At 55.0% G+C, this 16,909-nt stretch overlaps 1 long non-coding RNA gene across 13 annotated transcripts in view; it reads right to left on the bottom strand.

Moving 5' to 3' along the window:
• LOC144281300 (uncharacterized) overlaps nt 1–16,909 on the bottom strand; it is a 264,069-nt gene that overhangs the window by 210,959 nt on the left and 36,201 nt on the right. For 12 of the 13 annotated variants that reach the window (XR_013349854.1, XR_013349868.1, XR_013349863.1 and 9 more), the window contains one exon: nt 15,094–15,161. This is a non-coding gene — a long non-coding RNA (uncharacterized LOC144281300). Of the gene's footprint in view, nt 1–15,093; nt 15,162–15,258; nt 15,732–16,909 lie in introns of those variants that run through there. The other variant, XR_013349865.1, reaches the window with a different exon arrangement.

The raw sequence follows: 16,909 nt of genomic DNA, 5'->3' as shown, positions 1-16,909 counted from the left end.
GACCCCCTCTGATACAGGACACAGGTTTTCTTGAGCCCGGGGACACCTGGCTGCTCTCGGCCTCTAAGCGTAGAACCCGGTGCTGTGGACCTTGCCCTTGGAGCAGCCGGCGTCTCCCTTCCCCGAGGCACCCAGCCCCCGTGCACCTGCCTGCCACGTGGCAGTCTGGGAGTCAGGCCTCTCCTCCCTCCGGGCCGGTCTGCTTCCCACGGATGGGGCCCCTGTGCTGTCGCCCTTGCCACAGCCCTTCTTCACGCAGAGTTCATGGGACCACACACGCCTCTGGGAGGCTTGGGAGCCGCCTGTGAGCACCCCTGCACGCCGTCAAAGCCCACGCCCAAGGGCATGCCCATCACACATTCCCTCCCCGGTGTGTCCTCTAGACCCAGAGCCCCCAAGAGCCAGGCGACTTCGAGTCCTCGTGTTCCCACCACGAGCACACATGGCATAAAGGCGCCCACAGGAAAGAAGGAAAGGAGGGTGGGGAACCGAACTCGTTCCCTGGCTGTGTGTTCCCTGGGTCCGGGACCCTCTGCCGCCTTCGTCCCCCCGTGACCAGCTCCCCCCAGCAGGGGCTGCAATCTACACTTGCCTCTGCAGCTTTGGGGACAGACTCGTTGGGACAGTTTGGATGTGATAGGTCGAACCAGCAAGAGAAGTCACACTGCTCATTCCCAGGTGCTTCTTGACGTGATCCTTGGGCAAACAGTGCACCTGAAGCCACGAGTAACAGGACAGGGAGGCTGTGTACGCAGGCCGGGGAGCAAACCACACACCGACTCACAGGACTGGAACACGGAAGGAACTGGGCTCAGATTTCAGCTGGGCTTAGGAGGCAGCCAGGACATAGAGCAAGGCATTCTAGGGACTAACCTCCTGAGCCCTAACCACCAGGTATTGCACACCTGAGCCCCGGGTGCTACACACCTGAGCACTAGGGTACCGCACACCTGAGCCCCAGGTGCCACATACCTGAACCCTGGGTACCACACACCTGAGTCCCAGGTGTTGCACACCTGAGCCCCAGGTGCCGCACACCTGAACCCCAAATGCCACACACCTGAGCCCCTGGGTACCACACACCTGAGCTGCTGGCGCTGCACACCTTAGCCCTGGGCGTTGCACACCTGAGCCCTGGGTATCACACACCTGAGCCCTGAGTACCAGAAACCTGAGCCCCAGGCACTGCACACCTGAGCCCCGGGTACCACACACCTGAGCCCTAGGGTACCACTCACCTGAGCCCCGGGTACTACACACCTGAGCCCAGGGTACTGCACACCTGAGCCCTGGGTACTGCACACCTGAGCCCCAGGTACTGCACACCTGAGCCCTGGCTACTGCACCTGAGCCCCGGGTACTACACAGCTGAACCCCGGGTACTACACACCTGAGCCCCGGGTACTGCACACCTGAGCCCTGGGTACTGCACACCTGAGCCCCAGGGTACTACACACCTGAGCCCCAAGGTACCACTCACCTGAGCCCCAGGTACTGCAGGTGTTGCAGGCTTGATGCCTACTGACCGCAGGCCCCTCTGCCAGACAACTCACTTTTCTGTCTCAAGAGCTGTGAAGCATGTTCACAAACTGTGCTCCTGTGGGCCTCACCACAACCCATGGGCTGCCACTATCATGTCCATGTTACAAGTGAGGAAACAGAGGCCCGGAGAGGTTAAGCAGGTAACAAAGCCAGCCCCAAGCCCCTGGGCCCCTCCGCTCCCTCTCCTGCAGGGTGAGCCGTCCTGCAGAGCTGCATAGACCCCAGCCCACCTACTCTGTCCTCCTGAGCCTCCCGCCCCCCTGGCCCCCTGGCGGGAGGACACACTGACACAACTGCTCTGAAAAATTGTTTGTAGCCAGCTGTAGCAAAGGACTTGAAACAAATATGTTTATATGTTTTCATCCGTTAAGTACCTTCTGGGAATCCATCCAAATGAAATAACCCAGAATATGGAAATAAAGCTTTATGTACAAAGATGTTCATTGCCTCATTATTTATTAAGAATACGCTGTATTCTGAAAAACTGGAAAACACCTAAATGTCCAAGAGTAGGGAAATGGTGCAGTACATTAAATTATGGTTTCATATGCATTTATTTAGAAGATACTAGTCAGAAAAAGAAGGTTAAAAAAGGCAGGAAAACACACTTAAATTTAAATGAGAATAAGAGGCTACAAAACCAGATACATATTTTTGTTCTACAACTTTACTTTAAAACTACTCGTCGAGCACTAAAAGGTCAGAGGAGTAAAACGGAAAATGAGAGAAATTTCAATCCTATCTACTGAGGCCCGTAACCAAGGGACAACTGCAACCAGGTAAGAAAATTAATGCACAGAACAAAATGTACCGAAGGGTAACAGCTAACTTCTGATTGTAGAAATGCAGGTAGTTACAATTTGCAGCCAGGAGTATTACCTGAGTATTATTTCTTTAGTTAGACAGATGCTTGATTGTTTAAAGACCTGCGCGCCCTGTCCTCCCTCCCACCAGCCCCAAACCCATGGCTCTCGGGATGCAGCCCAATGTCCCGTGGCGAGCACCCGGCTCAGGGACCATCAGGCCACCAGGTCACGGGCGGTTGGCAAACACCCCGGTGGGGACAAGGTGGTCGAATGAAGAGGTTCAGCTTTGCAACAGGTGAATCGCAGCTCAGCCCATTCCATGGCCGTGTGGGTCCCCAAGCCCCCGTGCCCCTCCGTTTCCTCTCTAAGGATGAGCGGCCCTGTGGAGCTGGGTGGACCCCACAGATAAACACGCGGAGTCGGCTCCCAGTTACCAAAGGTTATGGTTCATGGAACTTAGTTGAACCCGGGTCACGGTCGGCAGCTGCCCTGGTCCGATTGCGCTGGTCTTGCTTCCACCTGACCCACGTCACTGAGCCCATTGTTCAGGAAGGCCAGGCTGAGGCACCCTGGTCTGGGAGGGGTTCAGCAGCCACTGAGCCATCCAGCACCTTCCGTGTGGCAGCAGAGGGCATCCAGCCTGGCTCCCCTCCTCTGGGGCCCCCACCTCGGGGCACCTGACGGAAGCCCCGTGAGATCTGCGCCCGGTCTGTGGTACACAGACCATGCCGATGATGAGGGTCATTTTCAGATGAGTCCAGATAAGCGACTATTTTTCTCTGACCTTTGCAGTCATTCTCACACAGTAGGCGGGTGATAACGCTTAACTGTACCTAATAACCCCCACAGACAGCCAAGGGTGAACCTGACAAGAAGCAATCGCATTCAGAAAAGACTTCTGGGGTTTGATGTGTTGTTTTCTCTGGGTTAGGAGCTCCTGAGTCTCAAGAGAAGGTTTTTTTGTGTGTTTTTTCCTTTTCTGTTCCCCACAGGAGTATGATCTGGGGTAAAATACCATGAGTGGTGCTCAAGGGATGGGTGGTCCAGCGTCAGCCCTACCTGCGGCCAGCCACGCTTCCCCAGGCCCGAGACGCCCACCCGCAAGGTGCGCAGCCTGGACAGAGGGCACCTGCGTGTGCTCCAGCCCCAGCGACGGGGCCTCCTGTGCCCATAAATGCCACCTCCATAGACCTCAGGCTCCAGGAGCCTCTGGGGACCAGTCTCATCTGTGCACCGCCAGCTAACCACAACCACAGAGCGTCCCGGGGTCAGCGGTAGGCAGCAGCATGGAACGTTTCTCTGCGCTAGTCTTCCCGTCTGTGTATGGAGTCCTCTTGTCCGTGTCAGCTTGCCAGGGTTGCCACAGCTTTAGCGCCACAGACTGGGCCGTTCAAACAATGGAAATCCATTCTCTCACAGTTCTGGAAGCCGGGGAGTTCAAGAGCGAGGTGTTGGCAGGCTTGGTTTCTTCAAAGTCTCTCTCCTTGGCTCGTAGATGGCCATCTTCTCCCTGTGTCCTCACATGGTCGGCCCTCTGCGGGGGTCTGTGTCCCAATCTCCTCTTCTTGTAAGGTCCCCAGTCTTACTGGAGTAGGATGCATTCATCTGACCTCGTTTCACCTTAACCACCTCTTTAAAAACTCACTCTCCGAATACGGTCACATTCATGGGTAGTGGGAGTTCGGACTTCAGCGTGTGCATTTGGAGAACACGAATCAGACCACAGGGATCCCCGGGTGGCAAAGTGAGTTTAGCGCCTGCCTTCAGCCTGGGGCGAGATCCTGGAGACCCGGGATCAAGTCCCACGTCGGGCTCCCTGCATGGAGCCTGCCTCTCCCTCTGCCTGTGTCTCTGCCTCTCTCTCTCTCTCTCTCTCTCTCTCTCTTTCTCTCTAACTCATGAATAAATAAATAAAATCTTTAAAAATAAAAAAATTACAAAAAAATCAGACCACAATATCATCCAAACTGCTTTCTCACAGATGAGAAAGCCAGCCTTTTCCTAGATCTCAGAGCAAACAGGTATGAGAGGCCACAGGGTCCAGTGCTCCGTCCCTCCCCCCACCTTTTAGAACATGCTCTTTGCTCTCCAAAGCCCCGTAATCGAACTCCAGCCTGTATAAAGTTCCCACTCGCTCGGTGGAAGAGCACTGTGTTGGAAGACAAAAGGCTCCTGGATCAGACTCAGGGACCAGCTCCAGCCTCTGAAAAGTCATTTAAAGCTCACCAAGCCTCAATATCCTCATCTGTAAAATGGGGAAGTTAATACTCAATCCCCTAAAGCATGAAGTCTGCATTTGTGAGCACCTTGGGGCGAGGATAAGGAGAGATGGCCCCGTCAAGGGAAAATATAAATGAGGCTCCTCATGACAAGGACGCTACCTGAGGACAGGTATCGGAAGCCTAATTTTACAGCAATCATATAAATTAAATCACAGGTGATTTAATTCTAGGACATTGAAATAAGTCCTCTGCCTAAGACCACCTCCAGACCAAAGTCGGCCAGCCTCTTTGAATTTCTAGAAGTTCGTGAAAGAAGATAGCGGTTCTTCCAGAGTGTTCAAGACTGCAGAAGCTACCCCTGATGCAGATTGACAGGCCCCTGGGTGGCCCAGCCAGCCAGCTGGCTCTCATTGTCCTCTGCAGAAGTGTCCTCTGGAGAAGTGTCCTCTCAAGTGTGTCGCTCACCACAGGAAGGAGCCCGTGAGGCCCGTGCAGAATTCCCTGCATTCTAGAAGAAAGGGAAGCCCCAAGGTTCCAAATCCCTGCACCATTTTCATTCATGATGTAAAAACCCCATCTCTGGACTCCCAGTTGCTCACCTATAAGATCACAAAGGAGAAGCCAGGGCGCCTGGGTGGCTCAGTGGCTGAGTGTCTGTCTTTGGGTCAAGGCGTTATCTCGGGGTCCTGGGATCGATCAAGTCCCACATCGGGCTCTCTACATGGAGCCTGCGTCTCCCTCTGCCTGTGTCTCTGCCTCTCTCATGAATAAATAAATGAAATCTTTTTTAAAAATTTAAAAAAGAAAAGAAAGAAGGCAAATGGGTGCCACTCCGGGTGTTTGTAGGGCAAGGAAGAAAGGACATGGCCTCAGGGACGGGAGACCCAACTTAGAAGCCCTCTGCTCCGTAACCGAGTGACAGGCAGCAAGCACTCTGGCAAGTACTACTTTCTCCACGTGAAGTTTATCAGGGACATGACAGTGGGGTCGTTCATAACAACTCCTGGGTAAATGAGCATTACGCGGAGCTGGGTGAGGGTCTGCGTATTGTATCAGCTTCCTCCCAACGTCCCGACAAGCAGGTGACCTGTGCAAGGTCTTCTCCGCTCTGGCTTCTGCAGCTATTCTAATGCCACCTTACGTGCACAAGCGCTTTGCAGTTTAGAAAGTGTCTCGTGGTGCCCCTCATTGAATAGGCCGCGAACACGGGTCCCTTGGATAGCAACCGCCTCACTGACCGCTCAGACCCGGAGAGGTTAAGTGACCCGACCGACTGCCATAGCGACCGCTCACCTGGCTCAGCTACTGGCTCCCATAGGTGGGCTCTCCTGTCAAGGCAAACAAACAGACACTTTTCCTGTTCCCCCGTGGGGAGTGCAGGGACCTGCACCCCGCGAGAGCAGCACTGAAATGTCCGGGCCAGACCTTGGCCTTGCAGGTCACGTTTGCCAACAGACTCCTCGGCTCCCCAGGGCCTTGCAAAGTTCTCCTGGAACTGTCATTTGATGTGATCCCTTGCCTTCTCCCAGCAGGGCTCTCTTTTCCTTCTTTTAAGCTAAGCGCTTCCAACTATTATAATTTTAAAAAGGCAAGAAGGTCATTATCTTTTTAAATCCTCCATATTTTACCTTGAGGTTCTATTTTCCTGTCTCCTTAATGAGATGTGAGAATAAATTGATAGTTTCACCTTCAGGACTTGAGCGCTTCTTTCAGCCCGGAGCGAGGCAAAGAAATCCAGCTGCCCCAGAAGTTCCCACAGCCCCATCTCACCCTCCTCGAGAGCATCGAGAGCATCGAGGGCAAGGCAGGTGGGGCCCGGGAGCCGGTCTGCATTCCACTTGGTGAGCCCAGCCGAGCCCGGCTCCCGTCTCTGCTGTCACAGGAATGTACACACTGTGCTGTTTCTGCAGTTGCTTTTCCTCTTTTTGATGAGGCTTTGATGAGGTAGAGAGGCGGCTCTACCTCTGGCAGGTGCGATCCCTCACAGCGGCTCACCTTCTGCTGTGGGTGTCGGGCCCCGGGCATCACGCACGATGCCAGCCGGACCCGGCCCTCCCCAGCCGGCGGGGACAACCACATCCCGTGTTCTCAGGAACATGGCAACTGGGCACTTCTGGTGTTCGCTCAAAGGTTCGGAATTTGAGGCTCGTGGCTAAATTCAGTAATAACACCACAATTTCACCCAAAAGCATTATAGTGATTACTGAGTTATATTAGGAGCTTATTTAAGATAACATCTTATTTGCACAATGTAGTTCAAATAGATGGTTAGTGCAGTCACTGCAATTGTTAAACTCCTTATGTACATTAGCATAATCACTCTGGAAGTGCGTGCCGCTTTTAAACATATGAACAGTTAAAACCGAAAGCATAAATATATGTCTTTTAAGGTGGCGGCAGTTAGAATAAGAGGGTTTAGGTTTATATGTAAACAGGAATTTAGTTGTCTCTTTAGCTGTACAGTAGGATTTAAAAATCTCTCCAAGACAGTTCTCTTAAAGAAGCCAAATCTGCTCTCCCAAACTGCTCTGTTTTATTAATAATAGTTTCTGTCTATCAAATACCCTCCGTAGGCCGGGTGCGGTGCTGGGCACACTCCATAAACGTCTCACGTAGTTCACTTCTCCCCGCGCTGGTAGTCATGGTAGACATTAATATGATTATTCCCATGGGATTAAGGGTCTAAGAAGTGACATGACTTGCCCAAGGCCACACAGCTAGAATTTGGGGGGCACTCTCCATCATCACCCAGCACTACCAAATGTGGAGCGCCCGGTCGGGTTCCAGACAAACAGCAACACAGAAGGACGGGCTTGTGGGTCCTGACTGGTCCCCCGGGGAGCTCAGAGTGCCCCTGGGCTCCAGGACCCACACTGGGCCGGAGGGCACAGCAGGAAGCCAAGCCTGAGGCCGGAGCCAGGAAGGGACCTCCGACGCCAGCGCCTCCCTCCTTCCCGGAGAGGCCAGCGGCTGGACAGAGGCCGCGGGCGGCCCACACACCACGTACACCCGGGCCTCCGTGCACATGAGAACGTGCACCGTCCCCGCTGTCACCCACGATCACGGCACCCTGAGCCAGCACGATGGCTCCTCCCCAGCTGAGAACCGTCACTCTGGTGACCCTCGTCATCACCCGAGCAGATGGCTGTCTTTCTGTGCTGGGTTTTTTTGTTTTCTCTTAACGGAGAAACATGCTTTTCCTGACTTCACACACGAGACTCTGAGCTGCTCTGAGAGGCGCAGGTCAGCGCTGCAGGGGCGCGGGGAGCCCCCCTCGCCAGCACACCGGCCTCCCGAGCCCGAGATGCTGCGCTTCAGCTGCATTCAGACTATCGCACCGGGACTTTTCCAGGTCATTCAAGAATAATCCAAACGCCAGTGCCCCGGGGTCCAGACTCACCGGCGATCCTTCTAAACACAGCTTCCACATCACCACTCTCTGAACTTATGGAAAATGCTAACCAGTAGCTCCACTGATTAATTTGAGCTCAACTCTGACCGTCCGTCTGGCAAGAAAGCTGTCGGGCTGCAGATTAACTAAGCCGGCAATAATGCAGGAGGGACTGCCGCTGATTGTGCATTCTACTTCACACCTAATGTAAATTCGTGTAATGTGACCCGTTGAACTATGTTGCAGAGGAGCACTAAATCCGCTCGCGTTCTTTAGCAAGGACTTTTGCTAAGCACACAGAGCATTCCAAGGCGAGGTCAAGCCCGCTGTCTGTGCACACGCTGCCCCGGTGAGCGCCCTGTTGGCCTTTCCCACAGAGGCTGACGCCACCTCTGTTCAAACCCCAGCCCTGCCCTCTCCCCACTGGAAACCCTGAGCATGTGTCTGAGTCCCTTCTGTAAACTGGAGACTGCGACGGTCCTGACACCACGTTGCTCTGAGCACAGGGTCCAGCGCTCAGTGGCTATTAGCCTGACAGTAACTGGTATTTTCATTAGACACGTGCACAGGTTTCTCTTGGACCGTCGTATATCGCCCACGGCTTATCCTAAGAGACCGCGTTGGCCCCGGCATACCTATGCACACTCCCTCATCAGCTGGCCCTGTTTTGCTCACACCACCGCATCCCAGGCATCCTCGAACTTTCAGAAATGGACAGTGAAGCTGCAGAGAGGCCATCCTCAAAGTCCCCAGGCCGAGTCCGGTGGCCCCGCACCTGCCTCCCACTCATCACTGCACCGTCCTCATTCCGGTGTCGCCTCTGGCGGCCTTCCCTGGGCTAGCACAGAGAGGCTTGGAAAATGCTTTTTTTTTTTTAAGATTTTATTTATTTATTCATGAGAGACACAGGGAGAGAGAGGCAGAGACACAGGCAGAGGGAGAAGCAGGCTCCCTGCGGGGAGGCCGATGTGGGACTCGATCCCGGGACCCCGGGATCACGCCCTGAGTCACAGGCAGATGCTCAACTGCTGAGCCACCCAGGTGCCCCCGCAAATGCTTTATTTATTGAAAGAAGTTGGCAAGTCTCCCTTGGCTGATGATTTAAGTGTAAGTTTTGGTCTGGTTCCTCCAACAGCTGATTCAAGGTGGGCTGTAAACTGATACACACACCTGCGTGGCACACTCGGGGAGCTCAGCCGGGGCCCACGCTGGTCCTGGAACGGTCCGTCTGACCCCACGCGGTGACCAGAGGCCCTGCACCCGGAGGAGGGGCGGGGAGGACCTGCGCGCGAGGTCGTCCCGTCCTTCATCCTCCAAGGTAGGTGATATCAGCCCTATTTTACAGATGAGCACCCCGGCCCTTGGCAAGTCTACGTTCCCAAAGGTCATGCAGCTGCTAGGTGTTTGTCTACACTCGAAGGCAGAAAAGCAATTGGTGTCTGTTCTAGGAATTAGGGACGTCAGTGCTGAGAACATTTGAAAATAGCCCTGTGCGTTTTCCCATTCTCGAACCAGGTTTACTAATCACGGACTCAGCTGAAGAAATCCAGCAAAATGACTCAGTTCCTAGCAATTTCTCCCCGTCACATTGGGACAACCCCGGCAGAGCCTGTGGGCATAGAAACAGAGAGAGACACACACAGAGAGAGAGAGAGAGAGAGGAAAAAGGATGCATTAGCTAGAAGGCCCTAGCCATTTCCTCTCACTTGGCCCTGCAGCCTCTCTGTCAACTCCGGGGCGCTCGCAAGCCGAAAGCGCCTGCGGTGAAGGCAAGGGCAGGCTGGAGGGCTTGTTTCCTGTCTTCTAAATATACCCTTGTTCCGATGGTATCTGGTCCCCTGCGTCATGGAGGATGGCCGCCCTTTACATTGCAAATGTCTCAGGAACTCCTCAGCCCAAAGGAAGCTCCAGGGGAGAAAGCGCCACTTTCTAAAGCACCTTCAGGAACTGCATGCTCAGGCTCCTCGCTCCTCTCCTCCTCTCCAGCCTCCTGCTCCTCCTCCTCCCTGCCGTCCTCCTCCTCTCCAGCCAGGCCACTGCCAGCCCTCAGGGCGGGCGGCAAACGTCCCGCAGTGCAGCTCCCCGTGAATGTTAGCAAGAAGCAAGAAGCAGACAGAAAGCCCTGTACACCTGCTGTCACCCTGCTGCCTTTCCATGCCCAGCCTCCATCCGGGTCTCCCTCCTGGAAGAAAGGGCCAACTCAGGACTGTGGCAGGGGTTCTTGAGCCGAGTTCCTCGAACACGGCAGAAAGAGAGGAAAGACAGGACAGGAGGTGGCAGGGCCTCGCGGGTGGCCTCACAGCTGAGAGCAGACAACCACTCAGGTAGCATGGCCCTCGGCCCCAGCCGGATCACCTGGAGGGCGGGCTCCTGAGAACTGGAGGGTTTTACGAGGATGAAATGACAAGTGCCCTGAGCCATGCACCCCGGCGCTCGCGCTCGGCACTAGGATTTGAGAGGCCGTGTGCCCACCCGGGCCTGGGGCATTTCCGCGATCTCATCTCACACTGACAAATGTGCCTCCTTCCTTCTCACAATCGGTGTCAGTCAAAATGACAACAGTGTGCTTCACAGCCACGGACAGGACCCTGAGGCCCAGAGAGGTAAAGTAACGGGCCTGATGTCACAGAGCTCAGAAGTGGCAATGGTGGGATCCAAGTCCAGCTGAGTTCCTGTACCCTCAGCATCCTCCCCCAGGCAGTGGACGCACCTGTGGTGGGAGGGGCTGGTCCTCCAGGTGCAACCCTGGGACGTCCTCTGTAAGCCCTGGGACGCCAGCCCCTTCCTCGGTGTGGGAGAAGGGAAGGAAAGGGAAGGGAGGGGGAGCTTCCAGTAGGGATGCGGGCATCAGGCAACGACTCCATGTAGGCCAGGAGCCCAGGGGGCGCCCCAGCCCTCAGGAGGTCAGCACACCCCCCTCCCCTCTCTGGCCTCCTGGGGGAAGGGCATCGCCCCCTGGGACGCGGCCAGTGCATGAGCTTATTCACAGCGCGAATGCAAGTCTTGAATGGGCAGCTACTTACCCAGTCCTTGAGGTCACCGGGCTGGCTAGGAAGTGGTTAGGGTGGCGCCCTAACACCAAGCCTTCTGGAGAACAGTCACCGCATGTGACTTTAGACCACCTTCTACCTTAGGGTGACCTCAGTGCCTCCTCCTCGGGGCGAGACCCCTCAGGCCCGGCTGCCTGTGTTCCCATGTCTCCGGGCCCCCCGGGACTGCCCACTCTTTGCTCCCCCCGAATAATGGGGGCCTTCACCAAGGGGTACGAGGGGGACCCCTGAAGTCAGTGACCCGCTAGAGCCAGCCATCACCAGACTGCTGAGCCACGTGCGACCATCGCTTCCCAAATGTGCATTCGGTCTCGTTGGCAGCTTGGAATCCGCAGGGTGGTACTTACGCCACAAAAGTGGTCAAACATGGGCTTTTTTTTTTTTTTTTCTGTGGTCAGTTGTTAGATCTTTGCTGGCATACGACTAGAGCCCACAGGTAGACAGGCAGGAGGGAGCCCACCCTAGATCTTTGATTCACTCGCTTTCCTTTTTGGGGTATGAGGGGCCCAGCTGGGATCCAGCGGAACCTCCCAGGAGCCAATGCCCCTCACTCTCACCGGACAGGAGCAGCTCTCTTCTCCGCCGTCACGTGCCCTCTAGAGCATCACCCCAACGTCCCCAAGCTGGCCGAGCCCCACGGCCTCATCTGCAAAAGGAGGCCACCCCTGGGAGCAGCAAAGAGACAGAGCCCAGAAGGCGATGGAGCCTCGCATTTCACAGCAGACACTGTTGCTTGGGTCCACTTCTGCTTGGGCTCGAGGAGCTTTCCGAATGTTTGCTTCCCCCTAATTTGCTTTGATCTCCCCGAGCTCTCGGCATCCCCCCGCCACCCGCCGCAGTGAAGTGCCCTTGAAGTCTGGAACACCCAGGAGCAGAGAGGTGCTCTTCACAGGAGTGTTTATAAGGCTAGCTCAGCTCCAGAGCCACAGGCTGAGCGAAGAGACACGGTGAGGAATCGCCCCGAAGCCCCAAGCCATCTTCCGGTTTGTCACACGACTTCATTTGACAACTGGGGCAGCTGAGGTTTTGGTCAAGGCCTCGGTAGAGCCAAGACCAGAAGCGTCTAGAAATCACACCTGGAAACTGGGAGAAAGGGTTGCTTTTGGGATCCCTGGGTGGCCCAGAGGTTGAGTGCCGCCTTCAGCCCAGGGCGTGATCCTGGAGACCCGGGATGGAGTCCCACGTCCGGCTCCCTGAGTGGAGCCTGCTTCTCCCTCGGCCTGTATCTCTGCCTCTCTCTGTGTGTCTCTCATGAATGAATAAATAAAATCTTAAAAATAAATAAATAAATAAAATAAAGCCAGGTCAAGGTCAGAGTCTTCCATGCGCTGGGCCGCACAGAAGTCCTGGCCTGAGTTGACACATGTCGCTCCACAGGGCAGATCACTCGTCAGGCAGGACAAGACGAAGCGAGCCCTAACTGGGCCGTTGGCCTCCGCTTCTCTCTGGACCTCATCCACAGGCGCAGTGGCCCACATGCCCCCTGCCCGCCGGAAGTGAGATCACCCTCAAGGAAAAGCAAAACCACATGGTCCTTCCCCTCTCTTCCAGTTCCACCCCAGGAGCGGGCAGACTCCGCTCATCTTCCCATTCCTGCTTCAGGTCATGTCGTCGTCCAGCTGGGGAGCAGAATTAGAAACAGACATCACTGTCTGTGGCAGGGCAGGGAGGGATTTTCCCCAGGACCTAGTGTCCAGCGGCGCCTGGGCGGCTCCGTCGGTTGATCATCCAACTCTTGATTTTGGCTCAGATCATGATCTCGGGGTCATGGGATCAAGCCTCACGTGGCGGGGAGGAGGGGGGTGGGCCGTGCTCAGCAGAGTGTCTGCTTCTCTCTCTCTCTGTCTCTGTCTCTCTCTCTCTCAAATAAATGAATAAATCTTATCATGAACATCCACCAACTCAATGTTTGGAAGATGAGGGGATCCAGCTCTCCCAGTCCCCTGCCCCTGCCTCCCTTCTCTCCCCGCTGCTGGCACTGACCTGGTGAGACCCACCCCTGTCCTCCACCCCCTTAGGTGCCCGGCACAGGGGCCCGCCTCCCAGCAGCAGCAGCAGCCCACTCACCCAGGCCTCGGCCACAGGATCCCCAGCGATGGCCAGTGGCCGTGCCCCCCCCGCCCCCGACAGAAGCCTCGGAGCTCTTCCCGACTGCCTCCTGCACCAACTCTCTCAGTCTGGCATATTGCATTCCCTGCATTTCATGATGCTTTAGCTTGATTTTAATTATCATTGAAAAATCCATATATACACATGGTAACAAACAAGTCGGAGCGTGAGAGGATATGTAATGAAAGAGGAGCCTGCCCTCCCCTCTCTGATCCCACAGCCTGCTCCCCAGGATGCAGTTACTATTGAGAGCCCCCCTTTTCACAAAGGGCAAACACTTCACCTACTTTGCCATCCTTCCCTGCAACCGGACATGGGCATGTGAACAAGATGTGCGGGTGAGTTGGCCCATGGCAGGGGAAGGCGGGGCCAGGTGGCATCTGGAAAGCTCTCAATTACCAAATTAAAAAAAAAAAAAAAAAAAGACAATTGCATCTGACACAGACCAGTCCCTTTCCTCATTCCTTGTACTTGGATGTGATGTGTGCAGCTATAGCAGCCACTTTAGGACCGACCGTGAGGAAGTAAACCTAAGGATTCAAAAGCCACCATGTTCCACGGAGGTGGCCCAGGAAAGAAAGAACCCAGGTCCCTGAAAACCTTGGTAAGAAGCAACAGCTTCCCTCCAGAGGTGGAGTTATATGAGAAAAAAAAAAAAAAAAAACACCTTATTTATTATTTTTTTAAACCAGTGGTCGTTGGATTTTCTGTTCCTTGCAGGGAGGCCCATCCTAATCGACACAATATCCCAGCACCGTTTGTAGGTTCACTTTTATCCGGGTGGTTACATAATTTACTCACTGCTCTGCACTTGGTTTTTCTCACTCTGCAGTGTGTGTTTTCAGTGTTTCCACACCGATTCCTACAGGCCTGTTTTATTCTTTTCAAGACGCCCAGGGTATCCCATTGTATAATCCCCTGCGAATGGACATCTTCAGTGTCTTGATTTTTATCCCATTGCAAACGCCGCCTCCTCAAACATCCTAGTAGACGCGTCCTTACACACACGTGGGAAGATGCCTACACAGTAATTCACGCCGTTGTTTGTGCCGAAGGGAGACCAGCAGCGTCCCCTTGGACCCCATCCTTGCTGCCACACACTCCCTTGACCTCTGAGCGCTCCTTCACTCTCCGGGGCCCATCGTCACCATGGCTCCCACCTAGACTCCCCTTCTTCTTCACTCACTCCCCTGCCAGCCCTGACCCCTGGGACACCCACCGCCTTGACCCAAGGGCTCCCGCTGACTGGTGACCTAGTTAGGGTGAGGAGGCCCTTAGCCTCCTTCCTCTGGGACTGAAACCCAGGCTTGCTCTAGGCAGCCCTCCCTGCAGCCCCCGCTCCCCCGGCGCTAAACCAGACGAGCCGTGGGCTCCTGCCCTGCTCCCCGCAGCCCTGCCCCAGCACCATTTCCAGAGCGCGCCCTCCCAATCCTCCCCCTTTTCTGCTCTGCTCAACTGGCCCCCCCCACATCGCTGGTGGAGGCCCACAGGAAGCTCAGTGAACAGCCACACCCCACCTACAGCCAGGCCCGGCCCCGGTTTCAACACCTGTAACCTCGGAAAGTCACACCAGAAACCCAACCTCATACCCCAACCCAAATCCCACTTTTCGACAGAAGCTGACAAATACCACTGTGGGTAGAGAAGGACGCACCAGGCCGAGAGACCCGATATCTAAGAATGTATGAAACGTGCTCTCCAGTGAGAGCAGACCGACCTCCCATCCCATCAGGCGGGACTACCTTATGATCTCCAGCACCCGCTGGAGTAAATGCCCATCACATGGGGCGCTCCGCCCAGACACGCGGGTCATATTTTCAGTATAAAGTTTAGTGCAAAAGCCCTCTTCTCTGCTTGCCAGGTCGCAGAGCTCATTCAGATCTGAGGCTGGGGCTGCGGAGTTCCTGCTGGCACAGCTGCCGGCACCTCTCTTGTTCTCTCCCCCACCCTTCGTCCCCAACAGCCAGCGGTACCTGAGCCCACGTGCAATCTTCGAGGCCATCGGGCTGGTCCCAACTTCACAGGCCAGAAAACGGAGTCTCTAAGAATCAGAAAGATCACATGGTCACTTAGTGATGGAGCCAGGGATGGGAATGGCAAAGCTGCCACTCTATGGGTCCCTCCCGTGTGCCAGGCACCTGCGTGCACCGCTCCCAAGCGCTCGCAGCCGGCCTTTGAGCGACGCAGTGTTGTCTCCATCTCACAGATCAGAGGCTGGAGGCTGCTGTTCGAGGTCACACACAGCTGGTGCGGAGAGGAACTTGGGGACAACCCGGCCACCTGCCTCCGTGTCCCTGCTCCTTTCACTACCCCGTGACGCCACTCTTAGGACAGGAGCGAAAACGGCAGGCCGGAGAGGAAGAGAGAGAGTGTGTGAAGGAGAGAAATGAGTGGCTATTATTAAACAGTGAGCATGCAAATAAAGTGCCTAAAGCAGAAGCCAGCAGGTGTCAAGTCAGGCAGGACCTTTCTTCTTAGGCAAGGAAGTGCCCCAAAACCGAGTAGACGGGAGTGTGTCCTGGACGCAGGAGCCAACGCGAAGGGGCTCTGGGGGGACCAGAGCTGGATGCACGTGAGCAGCAAAATAAGCAATGCAGCCCAAAGTTGAAAATAAAGATCATAAATAAATAAATAAATAAATAAATAAATAAATAAATAAATAAATAAATATCTACATCAGCCACGTAAAGAAATGACTGAGTGAATAAACAACGGGGAGGATGCTAGATCATTTATGTCAGTACCAGCCCCCAAGAGGCCAAGGGAACTGGTCTCCTGCCGTGCCCGTGGGCTGCCCGTGACTTGTCTCCTAAGAGGACGGCACGTGGGGTGACTTCACGGCGGAGACCGCAGCAGACCCTGCCTCTGCCAGGTGCTCAGGGCCACGTCAATAGCAGAAAGTAGGGCCGCCCAGGTGGCTCAGGGGTTGAGCGTCTGCCTTGGGCTCAGGCCGTGACCCTGGGGTCCTGGGATCGAGTCCCACATCAGGCTCCCTGCATGGAGCCTGCTTCTCCCTCTGTCTGTGTCTCTCCCTCTCTCTGTTTGTGTCTCATGACTAAATAAGTAAAATCTTTAAAAAAAGAAAGTCAGCATAAAGTACCTGATGGGGGTGTTCACTTCCCATGATGTCATGAAATGACACGTCACCTCTGTGGTCTTCCCTCCAAACCCTTAACCCCAGTCCAACCATGAGAAAAACATCAGACAAGCTCAACGTGAGGCGCGTTCTACAAACTACCTGACCTCAATCAAGGTCATCCAAAACAAGAAGAGTCTGAGAAACCGTCACAGGCCGGAGGAGGCCACAGGGACAGGAAACCAAATGGAAGGAGGGGTCCTGGAGAAAATCCTGGGGCAGAAGAAGGTCCCTGGGAACACTAGTGGAATCCCGATAACCCGTGGAGGTCAGTTGGCAGTGATGAGCAGACACGGGTGCCAGGTTGGGGCGAAAGCACTGTAGCTTTGCCACCTGCTGGGGGGGGTGGATCTTTTCTGCAAACGCACAGCTCTTCTAGATAAAAGGTTTATAGTCAGTAAATTGCAGAGATGTTTGGCTATCCCACCCCGGCATCCCACTGATGGGGAGATCCTTCACATGTGGAACTCGGGGCCATCAGGGCCTGAGCATCAGGCATCCGATAGACGATAGACGGTGAGTCTCCGGTGCAAGAGGCCTGAGGCCTGGTGCCAGGGTGAGGTCCCAGGGCTTCCCGGGAGCCCAATGGGATTCTAACCAAATTCTAGAGTGCTTAGAGACCCGAGCTGCATTGAACGGATCTCCCCCCTCCC

This window comes from Canis aureus, chromosome 12, assembly GCF_053574225.1.
Source record: "Canis aureus isolate CA01 chromosome 12, VMU_Caureus_v.1.0, whole genome shotgun sequence".
Taxonomy (NCBI): Eukaryota; Metazoa; Chordata; class Mammalia; order Carnivora; family Canidae; genus Canis; species Canis aureus.
The sequence above is the reverse complement of the archived record's forward strand: the minus strand, read 5'-3'. Positions and strand labels throughout refer to the sequence as shown.